Raw genomic sequence first — 17,957 nt, 5'->3', positions numbered from 1 at the left:
TGGTTTTGTGCTGCTATTACAGATGGGCGTTGGGGTCTCCTCCTCCTGTTCTATACCCACAGGATCTCTGCCAGCCTGAAGCTCAGCTCCTCCGACTTGATCCTCTTCCACTTGGCCCTGTCCAATGCCATAGTACTTCCTACCAGGGGATTGCCTGAGATCTTGTCAGCTTGGGGACTGAGGAATTTCCTGAGCAATGTTGGCTGTAAAATCCTCATATATCTGTACAGAGTGGGCCAGAGTCTGGCCATCTGCAACACCTGCCGCCTGAGTGTGGTCCAGGCCATCACCATCAGCCCCAGGACACCCCAGTGGGTGACTCTCAAAGCCAGGTTGCCCCAGTGCATCATCCCCTCCTGCCTTCTGTCCTGGGGCCTCAGCCTGCTCACTGATTTCTGATGCCATCATGAATGTTTCAGGCCCCCAGAATGGCAGCAGTGTTCAACTCTTGCTGGACCAAAAATATTGCTCCAAAGTCAGCATCAGTGCAGAAACCACCCTGCTCATAGCCATCGTGCTCTTCCTCTGTCACGCATTCTTTGTGGTGCTCATGAGCTTGGTCAGCAGCTACATGGTGTTTATTCTGCACAGGCACCACCGGCAGGTCCAACACCTCCACATGCCCAGAAGGTCCTCCAGGGCAATGCCTGAGGTCAGGGTGGCCAAGAGTGTTGTGACCCTGGTCACCCTCTATGTCCTCCTCTATGGGAGGCAGACCATCATGCTCAGTGTCTTACTAAACATGAAAGAGAAGTCCTCTCTGCTGGTGAACAGCCACATGGTGTTGGCTTTCACCTTCTCAGCCGTGAGTCCGTTCTTGATAATTCAGGGTGACAGGAGAATGAGGACATTTTGGAAACGGGACACTCCTATTTCCAACCTGAATCCCTCTTAGGGTACGTACCAGAAAAGCTGCCTCCCCTTGATAATACTGGTAATAATAATTGTGGTATTTGTGAAGCACTTTTCTTCTGTGTGAAACTCTGTCCTGAGCGCTAGTATATTAATAATAATGATGGAATTTGTTACAAGGTTACTATGCGTCAAACACAGCTTAAAGCGAAGGGTAGATACAGTTTGGACACAGTCTTCATCCCAAATGGAGTTCACAGTCTTAATCCCCATTTTACTGATGAGTTAACTGAGGCACAGAGAAATGAAGCGACTTGCCCAAGGTCATACAGCTGACAAGTGGCAGAGCTGGGATTTGAACACAGGTCCTTCTGTTTCCCAAGGCCTGTGCTGTATCCCCTAGGCCACACTGCTCCCTACAACAAGTGCATGTCTATTAGGTGGGACATCCGCCTGTGAACTCCATGTGGGATAAGAACTAAGGCGGAGGAGGACAAGCATTGAGTCCCCTTTCTACAGCTGAGGAAAGTGTAGCACAGAGAATTAAGTGACTTGCCCGAGATCACACAGCAAGGAATTTGCAGAGCTGGGATTGGAATGCAGATCCTCTGACTCCCAGCCGGGCTCTTTCTGCTAGGCCCACGATAATTCTCACTCAGAGAAGATGACCAGGTGTCCCAATTTGGACAGCACCATATCTAAGGTCGGCCCTCTGTCCCCAAATACCTAAAGCAGGGCTTAGTAAGGGTAATGGCTGCAGCTGAGATCAATCAGACAAATGATTGTATTTATTGAACACTTACCATATGCAGGACCACTGTACTAAGTGCTGGGTGAATACAATATAACAGAGGTGTAGACATACTCCCTGCCCATAAGGAGCTTACATTCTACAGAGAGAAATCAAGCGATCAATGGTATTTATTGAGTGTGTGTCGTGTGCCAAAGCCTTGACCGTACACACTTGGAAGGACTACAATATAACCAAGTTGATAGCTATGCTTAGTGGAAAGAGCCCGGGCTTGAGAGTCAGAGATTATGGGTTCCGAATCCCTGGCTCTGCCACTTGGCAGCTGTGTGACTTTGGGCAAGTCACTTAACTCATCCTGGCCTCAGTTACCTCATCTGTATAATGGGGACTAAGACTGTGAGCCCCACGTGGGACAACCTGATTCCCTTGTATTTACCCCAGTGCTCAGAACAGTGCTTGGCATATAGTAAGTGCTTAACAAATACCATCATCGTTATTATTATATGTTCCCAGACCATAAGGGGCTTACAGTATAGAAGGGGATCGATCGAGCAATTAGTCAAGGTTATTATTATGTGTTCACTGTGTGCAGAATACTGGACTAAGTGCTTGGGAGAGTACAAACAGCATTGGTAGACCCATGCCCTGCCCACCCTGAGTTTACAGTCTAGAGGACTGAGATGGTAGTTGCTGCTTCCACAGGAAGGAATCAAACCTCCTCCATGATATTTTAGTACAATTGAGTCAGCTCTTCCTCAGTTATGTCGATGGGAATTCTCCCTGCTGATCAGAAAAACTTCATCCAGCTGTGCTGAAAACACCCAGGTAACCAGACAACCTGGAAAGGCCAGTCTGGGACAGAGGGAGCACTGTGGGCAATTCCTGCTAGCCTCTGCATGGACTCTGATGGAGGGACTTATCAGGCAGTATGGCCTAATGGAATTGCCTGGGAGCCTGAGAATCTGGGTTCTAATCCTAGCTCCTCCACTTGTCTGCTGAGTGACCTTGGGGAAGTCACTTCTTTTCCTCTGTGCCCCAGTTTCCTCATCTGTAAAATGAGAATTCAGTGCCGTTTCTCCCATCCTTTCAGATTGGGAGCTCTAAGTGGAACCAGGCCCTAAAGCTGGCCTATTTATCTTATATCTTGAGAAGCAGCGTGACCTAATGGAAAGAGCATGGGCCTGGGATGCGGAGGACCTGTTTGCTATTCCGGCTTCACCACTTGTCAGATGTGTGACCTTGGGCAAATCACTTTGCTTTGCCATATCTCAGTTTCCTCATCTATAAAATGGGAATTCAATATTCATTCTCCCTCCCCTTTAGACTGTGAGCTCCATGTGGAAGAGGGATTGAATCCAGCCCATTAATTTTATATCTTGAGGAGCAGACAGACCTATGAAAAAGAGCATGGCCCAGGGAGTCTACTGGCTTCTACTCCTGGCTCTCCCAGGCATCTGCAATGTGTAGGATTTCAACATCCAAGTGATTGTTCCTGACAACCTACCCACTGCCCGCTTCTTCACACTCTCAACTCCACCAACCTCCTGCTCTAGCCCTTATCGCTCACTCCCCTACTTGGGCACACATTCGATCTCTCCATCCCTCATCATAGTACAGTCTCTGCCCTCACCAACTCTGAGTTGGAGTACAGTGGACTGGGTTGAGGATCTACAGTGATCTCAGATGGGAAGGGAGGCAGGTAGCTTGTGTGCTACAGCATTGTACTGAACACCTGGGAGAGTACAATGAAAGAGTATCTGTAGATATGGTACTTATCCACAAGGAGCTTTCATTTAGCGAGAATGAATGGGTGAAAGCCATCACTAACCATTCATCCTTTTATCAACAATAGAAAATTCATTCTACATCAAACAGAAACTCCTTACTGCTGGCTTTAAAGCACTCATTTAGCTCCCTTCCTCCCACTTTCCCTCGCTGATCTCCTACAACAACCCAGGCCTCACACTTTACTCCTCTAGCACCAGCTTGCTCACTGTGCCCCGATTTCATCTATCTCACTGCCGACCCCTTTCCCACCTCTTCTTCCTGGGCTGGAACACCCTCCTCTCCCATCAAGGCTAGACCACTACTCTCCCCACCTTCCTAGCCTTATTAAGATTCAAGGTGGCAGATTTTAATAGGGAAGGAATTCAGTGTAAACCAATAGTGGAAGAGGGTACCTGACAGACAAGAGATGTCCAGGGCACAGAATGCTCCTTTCATTTCCCGATGGGCCGGTATAACTTTCTGAGGTGATTCCCTTCCTCCACCTACCTCTGGGCACAAATGAACTGTGCCAGACAAGACTGACAGACAGAAGAGGGATGCCCCTCATCCACCTCTCCTCCAGACCCAGCCCCCCACTGTCAGTAAGGTCCCAGAGTTTAGAGAACAGTTTAGTACAGTACTCTGTACATAGTAAGTACTCAATAAATATGATTGATTGCTCGATTGATGGACTCAGCTGCACTCTGTGTTGCAGTGCCATGAGGACACGAGTAGCTTATCAGGTCCTCTTCACTCTCTATTCCCACCCAATGGTGTTAGCCTCCTTCAGGTGACAAGGTACTCACGGCCTTGGTTAAAGATGAGCCCATGAAATCCTTCCCTATTAAAAGCTGTCCCCTTGGGTAAACACCCTGAGATTGCAATGGCCTGGTCTGTATCAGGCTGTCATGACCAATCTGGTGAGTGACTTTTCCTTTATGGCTCTGAGCCTGGCTAAGGAGGGAAAGAAGAAGAGAGAAAGCCTCCTCCATGAGCTAGAGAGAACACGGCATTCTGGCTGTAGGAGTCTGGGTGCTTTACAAATTCAAAACTGAGGTAGTGGTCTCCATCTGAGGGAACAATTTTTCCTAGGACTCCAGAAGGATCTGTTCCAACCCTGAGTACTGATCTGATCTGTTTGAGTCTCTGGGAATAATCAAGGAAGAAGCATGATTTAGGGGAAAGATCCCCGGCCTGGGAGTCAGAGGACCTGGGATGCATTGCTGCCTCTGCCATTTTGTCTGCTGTGGGACCTCGGACAAGACAGTTGACTTCTCTGTGTCTTGGTTATTGCATCTGTAACCTCCTACTCAAGACAGTAAACCCCATGTGGGACAAGGATGGTGTCCTGCCTGAGTACCTTGTGTCTATCCCAGCGTTTAGCACGGTGCCTGGCACACAGTAGGCACTTAACAATTATCACAATTATGATTACCATTACCAAATGCCATAAAAAATTAAGCACTGTGGAGGGGGAGAAGCTCTCAGACTGGGAATTAGTCAGCCAGTCAATCATATTTACTGAGCACTTGCTGTGTGCCAAACACTGGACTAAGCACTTAGGAGAGTAAAACACAACAATATAACACACCTTCCCAGCCCACAACGAGTTTACCGTCTAGAGGGGGAGACAGACATTAACATAAATGAGACATTAATACAAATAAGATGAGGCACTCAGAAGATAGGAGAGAGGGGCAGAGGAAGATGGGTACATTCTGATTAGAAAAGTAGCTTCTGGTTAGAAAAGTGAATCCCACCACCTCACGGGGTGATGGGGTGATAATGCTTCCCCTCGCCCCCACTCTCCCAGTAGCTGTCAGAGCTGGTCTCCCAACCAGACAAGACCTGAGGGCTTCCAATCAGTGGTATGTATAGCTTTGTTGTTTAATGTCAGAATATGGGTTCTGAAGAACTGCTGGTTTGGAGAGGAGGCTGGGGGAACAATAATGATGATAATAAGAATAAAACTCATAATTGTGGTATTTAAGCGCTGACTATGTGCCAGGTACTGTGCTTAACGCTGGGGTGGATACAAGCAAATCAAGTTGGAAACAGTCCCTGTCCTGCATGGGACTCCCAGTCTTAATTCCCATTTTTCTGATGAGGTAACCGAAGCACAGAGAAGTTGAAGTCACTTACCCAAGGCCACATAGCAGACAAGTGTGATTCTGTGGGAGGGAATATGTAAATCAGCAAAGCAATGAAAGCAGCTCAGATCTGCAGGCATCAAGTATTCGGTGTCCAGACATGGGGACTTGTGCTGTGTCCTTCTAGGACTGGAGTGGGAATAAAGTCCTTGGACTGGAATCTGCTATTGTTGAAATGATTTTCCAGATATTCCTCACTGGATAGTGTGTGTGTGTGTGTGTGTGTGTGTGTGTCTCCCAGGCAGTTTTCAAAGCAAATTCCACTTCCAAAATGCAATCTCTTTATCCTTTCTGACTTAAAAAATGGCAGCTGTTAAGCACTTACTATGTGGCAAACATTGTACTGAGTGCTGGGGTAGATACCAGATAATGACGTGGGATACAGTCTACATCCCAATGTGTAAAGAAGGTAGTTGAAGTCTTGGGAGTGAATGAATTCTCCAGAGGAGTAGGTTTAGACAGAAAATAGAAGGGGACCCAGAAATGAGCTTAGAGGGACCCCCCCACTATCAGATGATGGGAGACCAAAAAGGGGCCTGTGAAAGAGACTGAGAATGAGCAGCCAGAGAGATAGGAGGATAACAGGATATCACTCCTCTTCTCCTTCTACTCCCTCTACGGCCCCCCCTTCACCTCTCCGCAGCTTAACCCTCTTTTCCCCCCATTTCCCTCTGCTCCTCCCCCTCTCCCTTCCCATCCCCTCAGCACTGTACTCATCTGCTCAACTGTATATATTTTCATTACCCTATTTATTTTGTTAATGAAATGTACATCGCCTTGATTCTATTTAGTTGCCATTGTTTTTACGAGATGTTCTTCCCCTTGACTCTATTTATTGCCATTGTTCTTGTCTGTCCGTCTCCCCTGATTAGACTGTAAGCCCGTCAAACGGCAGGGACTGTCTCTATCTGTTGCCGACTTGTTCATTCCAAGCGCTTAGTACAGTGCTCTGCACATAGTAAGCGCTCAATAAATACTATTAAATAACAGGAGAGGATGGTGTCAATGAAGCCAAGGTTGGGCAATGTTTCCAGGAGAAAGGGGCGGTTGACAATTGAGAGTTCGAGAAGGATTAGGATGGACTAGGGGCTGACAGATCTGTGGAGAAGGTCACTGGTGACTTTATAAAGAGGGCTGTATTTGTGGAGTGAAGGGGTTGGAAACCAACCAGATTGCAGGGGCTCAAGGACAGATTTGGAGGAGAGGAAATGGAGACAGATCGAAGCACTCACCTCAGCCCTACAACGTTCATGTTCAAACCCTTATACCCTTCGATTTCCCATATCCCTGTTCCATTTTAAGGTCGACTTCCCTCTATAGACACTAAGCCCCTTATGGACAAAGTTTACCAACTCTATCGAATCATACTTTCTCAAGCGGTTAATATAATGATGGATTTTCTGAGTAGAAATTCTCCCTTCCAGTTCCATGACTGTACAATTCGATGTGGAAAATGAAAAAAAAGCAACATAAGTGGTTTGAACAGTTTGTGCATGAGAGGGAATTTGGGTTTGATCCACAGTTTATCAAAACACATTTCCTCATCAATTATTTGAATCTATTCCTGTACTCCGTTTTTGCCTGCTCAACCCGAGTTTCTCACATTATCTTTGCTTAATATTGCAGGGAGCTGATAGATTTCTTTTAATGGTATTTGACAAGTGCTTACTGTGCTGCGCTTACTATAGTTAAGTGCTAACTATGCATCAGGTACCCAAATAAGCAATGGGGTAGATACAAGCTAATCAGGTTGGACTTAGTCCATTTCCCACATGGGGCTCACAGCCTTAATCCCCATTTTACAGATGAAGTACCTGAGGCACAGAGATGTGAAGTGACTTGCCTAAGATCACCCAGCAAATAAATGGTGGAGGTGGAATTAGAACCCAAGTCCTCTGTCCCCTGGGCCTGTGCTCTTCCTACTAGGCTATGCTTCTTCTTTTGAATGCTTAATTCATTCACTTATATATTTATTAATTTTGATTTTGATTTTTTGAATGTTTATCATGTGCAGAGCACTGTACAAAGGGCTTTACAACAGCGTTGGGAGATGTGATCGCCACCCACTATGAGCTTACAGTCTGCAGGGGAGACAGACATTGATATAAATAAGACAAGTGAAATGTAACAAGGCTTCTCAGGGTCACACCTGGAGAGTTCCCAGTACTCTACAAGTCTTGACTACAGGAGGAAGAGATAGGCAGAGGTGTATCTATCCCATTCCTAGCTTGGGCAGTGGCTAGCGAGTGGAAGGGAATCTGCTACAAGTCAAAAGTACCCCATGTTGGGCTGGAGGAGAATCAATGGGGAAAACTCAAGTTTATTGCATGGAAGGATGTGATGGTAAACCACTTCCGTATTTTGACCAAGAAAACTCTATGGATGCACTACCAGAATGATTGCAGATTGAGGTGGGGTGATCTAGGTTACATTTGCCTATGATGTCGCTGCAGGTCGAAGAAGACTCGACAGCATAAGACAGTGTCGCTGCCCACAGTGAGCTAGAATGGCAAAACAATGAGGATAAGGCCCATCAATCAGTAAATGGCATTTATTGAGCACTAACTGTATGCAGAATGCTTGGGAGTCAGAGGTCGTGGGTTCTAATCCCGGCTCCTCCACTTATCAGCTGTGTGACTTTGGACAAGTCACTTAACTTCTCCGTGTCTCAGTTGCCCAACCTGTAAAATGGGGATTAAGACTGTGAGCTCTAAGTGGGATAACCTGATTACTTTGTATCTACCCCAGTGCTTAGAACAGTGTCTGGCACATAGTAAGCGCTTAACAAATGCCAGCATTGCTATTATTATTAACAAAGGCACTGTTACCCGAGGAGGGGAGTGGGGGAATCAGTCACATCCAGTCGGAATGCAGGGAAGGAGGGAGTGAGGGGTCCCCAAAGATGGTCACTTTTATGGGGGGGTAGTAGGGAACACAAAGTCCCATGGCACTGGTCAGAGGGGGAGCTGGGGAACACAATTCATTCATTCATTCATTCAATAGTATTTATTGAGAGCTTACTATGTGCAGAGCACTGTACTAAGCACTTGGAATGTACAATTCGGCAACAGTTAGAAACAATCCCTGCCCAGTTACAGGCTCACAGTCTAAACAGGAGAGACATACAGCAAAGCAAAACAGAACAAAACAAAAACAAGACAACATCATCAAGATAAATAGAATCAAGGGGATGTACACCTCATTAACAAAATTAATTGGGTACTAAATAATATATACAAATAATATATGCAGATGAGCACAGTGCTGAGGGGAGGGGAAGGGGGAAGAGCAAGCACCCTCCACCCAGGGGGGGAGGGAAGAGAAGGGGAAACAGAGGGAAAGGAGAGCTCAGTCTGGGAAGGCATCTTGGAAGAGGTGAACTCTCAGTAGGGCTTTGAAGAGGGGAAGACAGTTAGTTTGGCGGGCTTGAGGAGGGAGGGCGTTCTAGGACAGTGGTAGGACGTGGGCCAGGGGTCGATGGCGGGATAGGCATGAACGGAGGTCAGTGAGGAGGTGAGCGACAGAGGACCAGAGTGTATGGGGTGGGCAGTAGAAAGAGAGAAGGGAGGTGAGGTAGGAGGAGAGTGAGAGCTCTGCTCAATAAGTACTTTGAAGCAGCATGGTCTAGTGGAAAGAACACAGTTCTGGGAATCAGAGGACATTTAATCCCGGTTCTCTCTCTTGTCTGGAGTGTGACACTGAGCAAGTCACTTCACTATTCTGTGCCTTTCCTTCCTTCCTTCCTTCCTTCCTTCCTTCCTTCCTTCCTTCCTTCCTTCCTTCCTTCCTTCCTTCCTTCCTTCCTTCCTTCCTTCCTTCCTTCCTTCCTTTCCTTCCTTCCTTCCTTCCTTCCTTCCTTCCTTCCTTCCTTCCTTCCTTCCTTCCTTCCTTCCTTCCTTCCTTCCTTCCTTCCTTCCTTCCTTCCTTCCTTCCTTCCTTCCTTCCTTCCTTCCTTCCTTCCTTCCTTCCTTCCTTCCTTCCTTCCCTCCTTCCTTCCTTCTCTCCTTCCTTCCCTCCTTCCCTCCTTCCCTCCTTCCTTCCCTCCTTCCTTCCTTCCTTCCTTCCTTCCTTCCCTCCTTCCTTCCTTCCTTCCTTCCTTCCTTCCTTCCTTCCTTCCTTCCTTCCTTCCTTCCTTCCTTCCTTCCTTCCTTCCTTCCTTCCTTCCTTCCTTCCTTCCTTCCTTTTTTTCCCAACACCAGTAATAGGGAGCGGTAGGCTTGTACCTACCACTGGGTAGTACAAGGTATTTGGTGAGGGTGGAGATAGTGCAGTGATGAGAGATGATGAGATGGTTTTCGTTTCGTGCGAAGGTTGATAGGCAGCCACTGGAGGTTTTTGAAGAGGAGAGTGACCTGCCCACAGCGTTTCTGTAGGAAGATGATCCGGGCAGCGGAATGAAGAATAGACTGGAGTGGGGAGAGACAGGAGGAAGGGAGATCTGAGAGGAGGCTGACACAAAAATCCAGTCGGGATATTATGAGAGTTTGTACCAGCAGGATGGTCATGTGGATGGAGAAGAAAGGGTAGATCTTGGCAATATTGTAAAGGTGAGACCGACAGGTGTTGCTGATGGATTGGATGTGTGGGGTGAATGAGAGAGCTGAGTCAAAGATGACACCAAGGTTGCGGGCCTGTGAGACGGGAAGGATAGTCGTGCCGTCTACAGTGACAGGGAAGTCAGGGAGAGAACAGGGTTTGGGAGGGAAGATAAGGAGCTCAGTTTTAGACATGTTGAGTTTTAGGTGGCAGGCAAACATCCAGGTGGAGATGTCGTAGAGGCAGGAGGAGATACCAGCCTGGAGGGAGGAGGAGAGAGCGGGGGAGGAGATGTAGATTTGAGTGTCATCTGCATAGAGATGATAGTTGAAGCCGTGGGAGTGAATGAGTTCAACAAGGGAGTGAGTATAGATGGAGAACAGAACAGGGCCAAGAAATGACCCTTGAGGAACCTCTACAGTTAGTGGATGGGAGGGAGAGGAGGAGTCCACGAAGGAGACTGAGAAAGAATGGCCAGAATGATAAAAGGAGAACCAGGAGAGAATGGAGTCCGTGAAGCCAAGGTGAGATAAAGTGAGGAGGAGAAGGGGATGGTCGACAAATTCGAAGGCACCTGAGAGGTCGAGGAGGATTAGGATAGAGTAGGAGCCATTGGATTTGGCAAGAAGGAGGTCATGGGTGACCTTTGATAGGGCAGTTATGGGGGAGTGGAGGGGACAGAAGCCAGATTTGAGGGGGTTCAGGAGAGAGTTGGAGTTAAAGAATTCAAGGCAGCGAGTGCAGATGACTTATTCTAGGAGTTTGGAAAGGAAGGGTAAGAGGAAGATAGGATGATAACTGGAAGGGGAAGCGGGGTCGAGAGAGGGTATTTTTAGGATGGGGGAGACATGGGCATGTTTGAAGGCAGAGGGGAAGAAGCCATTGGAGAGTGAGTGGTTAAAGATAGAAGTTAAGGAGGGGAGGAGGGAAGGGGTGATAGTTTTTATAAGGTGAGCAGGAATGGGGTACGAAACAGGTGGAGGGGGTGGAACTTATAAGGAGAGAGGAGATCTCCTCTGAGTATACTGCAGGGAAGGATGGAAAAGTAGGGGTTAGGGTTGGGAGCTGGGGGGATGGAGAAGGGGGAGTGTTGACTTTGGGGAGCTCAGACCTGATAGTGTTCATTTTTGTAATGAAGTAGGTGGTCAGCTCTTTGGGGGTGAGGGATGGGGGAGAGGGAGCAACAGGGAGCCTGAGGAGAGAGCTAAAAGTCCGGAACAATTGGCGGGGGTGAGGGGCATGGACATCAATGAGGGAAGAAAAATAGTTTTGCCTGGCAGAGGAGCGGGCAGAGTTAAGGCAGGAAAGGATAAATTTGAAGTGAATAAGGTTGGCTTGTTGCTTAGACTTTTGTAAGCAGCGCTCAGCAGCTCGACCATAAGAGTGAAGGAGGTGGACACTGGCAGTGATACAGGGCTGCAGTTTAGTGGAGCGAGAGCAGCGGAGGGAAAGGGGATTGAGTGAGTAGAGATGAGTAGAGAGGGTAGATTTGAGAGCGGTAACCTGATCATCGAGAGTGGGAAGAGAGGCTATGGAGGCAAGGTGGGGTGAGATGCTTTGGGAGAGACGCATGGGGTCAAGAGAGCAGAGATCTCTGTGGGGGAGTAATACCAATTTGCAGGGGGAGGGAGTGTGAGAGAGGAGGCAGGTGAGAAGGTTATGGTTCGAGAGAGGAATTTCAGAGTTGATGATGGTGGAGATAGTGCAGCAGTGAAAGATGATGGATCGAGGGTGTGACCAGGTTGGTAAGTGGGCGAGGTGTGGTGGAGCAGGAGGTTGGCAGCGTCGAGGAGTGATAGCAGGCAGGCGGCAGAGGGGTCACCGGGTACATCCATGTGGATGTTGAAGTCTCCAAGGATCGGAGTGGGTAGAGCGAAGGAGAGAAGGAAGGTGAGATAGGGGTCAAGGTGATTAAAGAAGTTGGAGGTGGGACCACGGGGGTAGTAGATGACAGCTTCAAGAATCTGGAGGAGGTAGTAGAGGAGAGTAATATGGGCTTCAAAGGAGGGGAAGGAGACTGAAGGGGTAGGAGGGATAGTGTGGAGTGTCCCACAGCTCCGGTTGGCTACCTGAACGGACTGAAGGTCGCTTTGAGGAATGGTTCTAGTGATCATAGGAGGGGTTTCAGTCCAGGGGAGTTCATTCATTCATTCATTCAATAGTATTTATTGAGCGCTTACTATGTGCAGAGCACTGTACTAAGCGCTTGGAATGAACAAAGTCGGCAACAGATAGAGACAGTCCCTGCCCTTTGACGGGCTTACAGTCTAATCGAGGGAGAATTGAGAGCTGAGGGGATGGAGAAGGGGGAGTGTTGTCTTTGGGGAGCTCAGACCTGATAGTGTTAATTTTTGTAATGAAGTTGTAATGAAATTGAGAATTGAGAACTGAGAACATCTAATCGAGTTGGATGGTCAGCAGATAGATCAACTCTTGGGTATCATCTGGAAGATACACGAGGTTCTGACTGACTGTGAGGCCTGTGGCTGGGGGTTGGGGGGAGGCTGGTCTCAGAGTCCTCGGGCAGGAGTGCAGATGCCTGGGAGGGGGAGAGGACCATGAGCCCAGAGGCAGGCCATTGGAGTCCAGTGGTGGGCTTCTCAGGAAGAGAGATCTCGGAGCTCCCGCGGTGGTGTCCAGAGGGGAAAGGGAACAGGGGGACTGGCGGGCTGATGGTGTGGCTCCTTAGGGAAAGAGATTTCGGTGACATAGTTAGAACACTTCCTCTAGGATGTCTCTGGCCTACCCCCATTGGAAGCTTTTAGGTTTTGTATTCCTGGAGCAAAGCTGGGTAAAGATCAGATAGGAACTTAGGAATTTTCTAGTCTGCCCCATAGTGCTTATGTATTAATGTCTGTCTATCCTTCTAGACCCCCTCTGAGAATCGCTCCTGAAGAGTTTCCAGTACTCTACCAGTCTTGGCTATGAGAGGGAGACTCAAGCAGAGGCCTACCCATTCCATTCCTAGCTTGGGAGGTGGCTAGCGAGTGGAAAGCAATCTGCTACAAGTCAAAATTCACCTGTGCTGAGCAGCAGCAGCACAGGAGTGAGTCGGGGGCAAAGACTCAGGTTTATTGTGCTGCAGAAGGCCATGGTAAACTACTTCTGGATTTTTACCAAGACAACTTTATGGATATACTACCAGAACAATTGCAGATGGAGAGTGGGACATTCTTGGAGAGATGTGTCTGTGGAGTCGCTACGGGTCGGAGATGACTCTACAGTGTAAGACAAGACCCTTCTAGGCTGTAAGCCTGTTGTAGGCAGATAGCATATCTACCAACTCTGTTCTACCATACTCTCCCAAGTTCTTGATACAGTGCCCTGCATACAGTGAGAGAAGCAGCATGGCTTAGTGGATAGAGCATGGGCCTGGGAGTCAGAAGGTCCTGGGTTCTTATCCCAGCTCCACCTTATATCTGCTGTGTGACCTTGAGCAAGTCACTTAACTTCTCTGGGTCTCATTTACTTCATCTGTAAAGTAGGGGTTAAGACTGTTAGTCCCATGTGGGTCAGGGACTGTGTCCAACCCGATTCACTTGTATCTACCCCAGTGCTTATAAGAGTGCTTTGCACATAGTAAGCACTTAACAAGCACGATAATAATAACACTACTGATTGATTTATTAAAGTCTGTCTCCCCTTTCTAGACTGTAAGATCATCGTGGGCAGGAACGTGCCTACCAACTCTGTTATATTGTACTCTCTCAAGTGCTGAGTACAGTGCTGTGCTCAGAGTAAGTGCTGAATAAATACGACTGATAGATTGATGGATATTCAGTGTCACTCTGCTGAACAGAACCGATGTCTCTGTCATTCATTCATTTGATCGTATTTATTGAGCGCTTACTGTGTGCAGAGCATTATACTAAATGCTTGGAAAGTACAATTCAGCAACAAATAGAAACAATCCCTGCCCACAACGGGCTCACAGTCTAGAAGGGAGGAGACAGACATTCAAACAAGTAAACAGGCATCAATAATATCAATATAAATAAATGGAATTATAGATATATATATACATCATTAATATAAATGAATATAATTATAAATATGTACATATATACACAAGTGCTGGGGGGCAGGGAGGCAGGTAGAGCAAAGGGAGCCCCCCCGAGGCAGGTCCAGATCTACTTCTACCAAGATGGGGAGGGGGAGATTCTAGTACAGACAGAACTGGGGTGATGATGATGGAATTTGTTAAATCCTTCCTATGTCTCAAGCACTGTTTAAGCGCTGAGGTACGTACAAGCTAATCAGGTAGGACATGGTCCGTGTCCCACATGGGGCTCACAGTTTTAATCTCCAATTTACAGATGAGGTAACTGAAGCACAGAGGAGTGAAGTGACTTGCCCAAGATCACACAGCAGACAAAGGGCAGAGCTGAGATTAGAAACCAGGTTCTTCTGATTCCCAGGCCTGTTCTCTATCCACTAGGCCACGCTGCTTCCCAAGGGTCGAGGCAGGCTGACACCTCAAGCCCTGTCAGGAAGACAGATGCCTCTTCCTCTGCTACAGGAGTTGCCTCAGCCACACTCATAACTGCCTGAGCCCTGGCAGATGAGGGACAAGATCCCTTCATCACCAGTTCAGTATCACCCTGTCTGAGATGTCAGGTCACCCTAGTCTGGTGAAATGAGGTGGGCAGACAGGGATCTGTCCGGGGATTCTATGAGGGACCCATGTTGGAAACTGGAGATTGTGTCTTCCAGAAACTTCTCGTCCTCCTGTCCCTGGAAATCACTAGGAAGGGACTGATGACCGAGAATGTGAAAGACAACACCAGGTGACTATTCACCAGAAAAGTTGACTTTCACATTTATTAAAATGCTCAGCATGATGAACTGTCACCCATAGTGGAGGATGAGGAGGGTGACCAAGGCCATGACCCTTTTGGCCGTCCTGACCTCGGATATCATTCTGGGGGACCGTACTGATGTGTGGAGGTGTTGGACCTTCCGGTGGTGCCTGTGCAGGACCCAGACCATGTAGCCTCTGGCCACACTCATGAGTCCAATGAAGAACAGATCCTGAAGGAGGATCATGGCCGAGATGACCAAGGCAGGTTTTGTGCCACCAATGACCAGTGAGCAATATTTGAGATCCAGCGATATTGAAACTGTGCTGCTGTTCTTGGCTCCTCTCAGTCCTATTGACTCACTAATGTAAATCAGCAGATTGAGGACCCAGGACAGGAGGCAGAAGGGGACGACAGAGTTGGGGAATCTGGTCTTGATCCGGGCCCATCGGGGGGTTCTGGGGCTGATGGTGACAGCCTGGAAGATGCTCAGGAGGCAGGAGCTGCAGATGGTAAGGCCCCGGGCCACTCGGTACAGGTACAAAAGGGTTTTACACCCCACATTGCCCAGGAAAATTCTCCATTCCCAACCTGAAAATGTGTCCGGGATGCCCCTGGTGAGAAATATTGTGGTGTTTGCCAATGCCAGGTGGGCAAGGATCAAGTCTGAGGAGTTGAGCCAGGGGCTTCTGGAGGCCAGGTGGATACAGAGGAGAAATACATTTCCTGAGATCCCAGTGCTCATCGACAATAGCATCACAATCCCCCCCTCCCCCAATTTCTATGGCATTCATCCTCGTGAATTTCCAGTTAGACCTTGAAGAAACCTGCAGAGCAACGTGAGAGGAAGACAGGGAGAGAGACAGAGAAAGAGAGTGAGAAAGAGAAAGGGTGAGCAAGGGGATAGAGAGAAAGAGGAATAAAAAGTGAAGGGGAGAGAAAGAGCAAAGGTGAGAGTGAGGAAGAAGAGAGAGAGGAAGAAAGAGTGAAGAAGGAGAGAGAGAGAAAGAGAGCAAAGGAGAGAAAAAGTGAGGAAGGAGGCAGAGTGAGCGGGAGAGAGCAAGGGTGAAAGTGAGGAAGGGGTGTGAGAGAATGAGAAGGTGCAAGAAACCGTGAGGAAGGAGAGAGAGGGAGAGAGAGAGAGTGAGTGAGAGAGACCAAGGGCCAGAATGAGGAAAGGAAGAGAGAAAGAGAGCAAGGGTGATAAAGAATAAGGAAGGGGAGAGAGCAAGGGAAGAAAGGATGAGGAAGGGGAGAGAAAAAGAGAAAGGGCTGTGGTGAGCAAGAGTGACTCCATCTTGTAATGCAAAAGCCATTTCCTAGAAGACTATTCTTTGACGCCGTGAGCAATGAGGACAAAGGAGGAATTGGAAGAGAGGCTGAATTATTTTATTGAAAATCTTAAAGATTTGAATTGCTAAGGAGAAACTGAATTACCTTGCTCAGAAATGTGAGGAGGGCATGAATGGCTGAGGAGAAATGGAATTGTTTGCAGAGGGGTTTGAGGAGGAGCTAAATTGCTCTTCTGGGCAGGAGATGATCACCTGATGGGATTAAGCCTGCAGAGGTAAGCACAGAGGTAAGAGGTAAGAGGGATGGGTCGCCATCCCTCTTGGTTTACCGGGTAGCAGAAGACAGCAGGTAATCCTGAGTAACCCCCACTGCAACCACCCCGAAACCACTGATTAAAAGGGGAAAAAACTGCTCCCACATGAGGCTGCAAAACCGCCTAAGCCAAGACATCTACTGAGTGGCTGAGGCAAGAAATCATCTAAGACATGCACTCAGGCTTTTACTACGGCCATGGCCAAAGTAACTAAGATTTCAATCAGGACGACGAGCTACAGACAGCCTGACTCCTTGATCTTCTCCGACCTAGGACCATATCTGCAAGACTTTGGGGAAAACCAGTTGGATGGGTAACTATTCTGTGTCTGTTTCTGTGTGCACGTTTGCATCTACCCACTGTTTTTAGTAGGTTAAGTATGGAATAAAAAGATTTGCTGCACCTAAATATGCTTTGGTTTTCCTAGGAGCTTCTGGTTAATTAGGCCTGCCCGGGTGTGATGGGGAGAGGTAGGGAGGAAGCGAATCTATGGATCTCGCCCCAGGGGATCAGAAATTTGGGTGAGGGGCATCCAAGGACCTCATACCAAGAATCTGGGTGAGGTGCATCCAAGGATCTCATCCAAGAGGAGCACAAATCTAGTGAAGTTAAACTTTAGCAACCTGGGGGAGGATAGGCAGGGCAAAGTTCTCAGTCGGGGTTCATTACAAGGGCAAGAAACAGTGAGAAAGGGGAGAAAAAGAAAGAAAAAAGGGTGAGAAAGAGTGGAGGAAAGGGAGAGAGAGGAAGAAAGCAAGGATGAGAAAGAATGAGAGAAGAGAGAGACAGAGAGCAAGGGTGAGAAAGAGTGAAGAAGAGGGGAGAGAGAGTGTTAATTTGGACATTCTCTCTCTTCAATTCCTTCATATGTAAAGTGGGGATTAAGACTGTCACACCCATGTGGGACAGTGGACTGTGGCCAACGTGATTAGCTTACATCTACCCCAGCTTTGGTACAGTGTCTGACACATAGTAGTGCTTAAGAAAGACTACCAAAAAAAATATATGAACAACATTTAGAATGAAGAACAGAACTGACACCATAGCTAAATTTACACCGGGTTTCACCTTTACGGTACATCAGTTTGGATTTTATAGCAATAGCCTCCTTCTGTGCACCAGGCCTGAAGTCACAGCCATAGTAAGGGTGGGGACACAGGGAAGGGAAGGAAATAGAGAAATCATTTTCAGAAGCATAACAGAGTGAGGGAAATGGGGAAGAAAGCTTAAAGAGGGTGGGGTAGTGGAATGGAAGAGGATGGGGGATGGGAGGGGAAGTTACCTGACTGGGGCAAGGGAATGTTATTGTTTATTGCTCTATTGTACTTTCCCAAGGGCCTAGTACAGTGCTCTGTATGATTGAATGAATGAATGAATGAATGACTGGGGGGGCGTTACCAGGAAGGGACAAGATCTCTATTTTACTTGCATTGAAGTTGAAGCCAACATCCTTTTCTCTTTTGTAATGGCATTTGTTAAGCACTTTCAAGGAGCCA

General features: G+C 47.7%; 2 non-coding genes and 2 pseudogenes across 2 annotated transcripts; 3 read left to right on the top strand and 1 right to left on the bottom strand.

Moving 5' to 3' along the window:
* The first annotated feature begins 4 nt into the window (after window positions 1-4).
* Window positions 5-895, top strand: ORNANAV1R-PS3178 (annotated as a pseudogene).
* Window positions 896-7,651: 6,756 nt separating this feature from the next.
* LOC114808812 lies at window positions 7,652-7,789 on the top strand. The gene has a single exon (XR_003756579.1). It is a non-coding gene; the product is annotated as a small nucleolar RNA SNORA7 (small nucleolar RNA).
* A 5,139-nt stretch (window positions 7,790-12,928) lies between these two features.
* Window positions 12,929-13,066, top strand: LOC114808810. The gene has a single exon (XR_003756577.1). It is a non-coding gene; the product is annotated as a small nucleolar RNA SNORA7 (small nucleolar RNA).
* ORNANAV1R-PS3609 (vomeronasal 1 receptor ornAnaV1R-ps3609 pseudogene) lies at window positions 14,727-15,612 on the bottom strand (annotated as a pseudogene).

This window comes from Ornithorhynchus anatinus, unplaced genomic scaffold (genome assembly GCF_004115215.2).
Source record: "Ornithorhynchus anatinus isolate Pmale09 unplaced genomic scaffold, mOrnAna1.pri.v4 scaffold_233_arrow_ctg1, whole genome shotgun sequence".
Taxonomy (NCBI): domain Eukaryota; kingdom Metazoa; phylum Chordata; class Mammalia; order Monotremata; family Ornithorhynchidae; genus Ornithorhynchus; species Ornithorhynchus anatinus.
Note: the sequence above shows the minus strand (reverse complement) of the source record. Positions and strands in the feature narration are given on the sequence as shown.